Below are 2,958 nucleotides of genomic sequence, written 5' to 3'. Positions count from 1 at the left end.
TGGCAACACTGCAGCATCCGGTTTATGGTTAAAGTAGATAAAGTTTTGGATGTTAAAAATAAAACATAATAAATAGTAATAAAAATATTAATGAATATTCTGTTATTTTTTAAAATTATAAACTAAAGTAGGTTAGTCACTACTTTTCACGTCTTGAGTTATGCCTGTGTACGCATTACGTCTGATACATCGTGTCGCGCCGTACGGTTCACTTAAGATGATAGAGTCAGCATGGCAGAAACATCGAATGGCAGAAACCATTACTAATACCTATCTTTCCAAACAGGCGTTTTAAAATGTTTCCTTGAACATTTGTTACCCTCGAAAGGAACGGACTGATTTTGAAGAAATTTGCGTAATGCCGAAGTTTAAAACTGGGGCTTAGCTGTTGTAGGTTTAGGCGGTGCATAGCGGGATTTGGGATGTTAAGCTTCGGACCTTGACCAATAGTACCTAAGCCTTAATCTAAAGTTGCGAAAATTTCAAGTATGCAAGTGCAAGCGACCAGGGTTTCGAGGGGGAGCTTCTTTATATATATTTTTGACATTATGTATTAAAAATTGAGACTCACAATATGCATAATTTTTTATTTAGTTTTCCAATCTTGAATAGGTACGCCGAATGTGTAATACAAACGAAGTTGCAAGGTATGCAAACAACGCAATGATCTAATTTACGACTCTATGATAAACAAGTTTTCATAGTTTTTGTCTGCATTCTTCGGATATTGGTGTAGGGTTTTAATGACTACAATATAGGTATATATTATAAGGATTAAGTTATTGTTGTTCTTAACACCCGAAATTTGGCATTAGAATATAAAAGATACCCAAGAAACCGACAGTCGATCAAATTTCAGTCCTTTTTATTCTTATTTTCTAGGTAGTTTGACAGTTTTCCGGATAAATACCTTCCATCGAGCATTGGCGCTCGGTATTACTTAGAGTTTTAAACGAGAGACTGTGTGAGAGAATCATATTCTGCGCACGATTGTTTTTTTCTGTGAAATTTCCTGTGACGGAATATGATTCGAACCCGCGAATGTACGAACATGTTATATGTATCAAAGTAAATGATCTAAGGTATCTTGCGAGTTATGAGTCCCGTGACTATTAAAAAAAAAGCATTAATTTTTTTGTAAAAGCAGTAAGTATCCAGGTTTTAAACTAAATATCGCAGCCCATAAACACCCACAATAATAAATGGATAGTTTGGGGATGTTAGAGAAAAAAAATGGAACACAGATTGAGACTTATCGATCAAAAACAAAAGCAAGTTATGACTACACATAAATTTTGTGTGAATCTCACTGCTTCTACCATGGTAGAGCAGATTATTTATCTTGTTGAGTCTACAATGTCGACAAATAGGTTTATAATGTGTCTCTACCACGGTAAATGTACATTATTCAAGATAAAACATCACGACTCTACGTATCTAGAGATTGCATAACGATAAGTATAAAGGTCGTACTTTTGTTTTCACTGCATAATATCAAAATATTAGCCACCGATATTATTTTGCATTCTTTCATATTTTATAATTCCATTTCTTTTGCAGAGGTGACATCGAATGGCAGAAAACTCCGCCCCGCGTTAGGGTTAAGTGGGTCCGCACTTAAAAAGACATCAAGGGTACAGAAATGGCATTATATCTTCCTGATGACCCTCTTCAGAAATTACGTTCAACGATGTTAACCCCATTTCTCCCCGGGGACGTCCGTCTAACTGGAACACCCTTGGAGAAATTGGGCAAATACGGAATGGCAGATATGACACTGATTGTGCAAATAAGGCACTGGTTTGTTATGGCAGTGTTCATAAATAATAAAGGGTATAATTTTGCGATTGCGGCATAACTTTACGGTTGCTCAACGAATTTGACTTCGTTGTTTTTATTACACATCCTTTTTAAAGGCGCTGTGCGCCGTAGGACCATGAGTGGCAAGACAATCTTAACAATGGGTTAAGGGTATTGAAGTATTTTAATGTGGTAATAATTGGCCACTATATCGCATTAAAATACTTACCTATATTACATATCTGCATACAGAGTACCACTGTACATGTGTATCTACGCTGTTTTGTTGCTTATTTTTTGTCAGGTGATATCATTAAGTATATGACAGGGAATGAGATTATCGCCATTTTGGAAAATATTTTTATCCAGGGAACTGAGGTGTGTTTTATTAGATTCCAAATAAAACATATAGATTTCTGGTCATGAGAATTAAACCTAGAATAACTATTACCGTTAACAACTCCGAGTTTGTTGCCAAGATGTCTTTTTACAATCGATAACGCTATTAGAAAACAATACAAAAATCATACATCCCCATAACGTTAGCGTTAACGATTCTAGAAAGCAACTTGGGTACGGCCCCTAGTGTGCTACCTTTTGTCTAATAAAGAGAATAAATAATTACCATATTAATGCATAAATTGAAATAAAAGGTAAAATATACTTACTTATACAAACAAAATTCATTGCGTATCGCGCGAAATTTATTTTGAACTAATGATTTCTTATGTTTACGCGAATGTTAGACATTGAAATTAAACTAATTTTCGGATTCTATCGCGGTGTTCGTATTTTATTTTCTCCCGACGTTTCGAAGACTTTGCAGCCTTCATGGTCACGGGGGGGACCCCCCGTCCCCGAACACCGCGATAGAATCCGAAAATTAGATTTATTTTGAATTTTTAATCAATGTTTTGATTTTCCTATTTCTTACTTCTACTAGTGTCATTTTTGTCCACGTTAGCACCGCTGCTAGTTCTTTTTAAGACTTTAAGTTAAGATCAGGTCCATAATACTGCATTACTGTAGTTGTAATATATGTAATAAGGATAATGTCAATTAGGAGTACTTAGTAAGAAATGACAATTAAATATGTTATCTTTATGTGTGGAAGTGTAAACTTATATATTGTACTGTGGATTGTGGAATGAAAATAAT

Source organism: Manduca sexta, chromosome 26 (genome assembly GCF_014839805.1).
Source record: "Manduca sexta isolate Smith_Timp_Sample1 chromosome 26, JHU_Msex_v1.0, whole genome shotgun sequence".
Taxonomy (NCBI): domain Eukaryota; kingdom Metazoa; phylum Arthropoda; class Insecta; order Lepidoptera; family Sphingidae; genus Manduca; species Manduca sexta.
Note: the sequence above shows the minus strand (reverse complement) of the source record.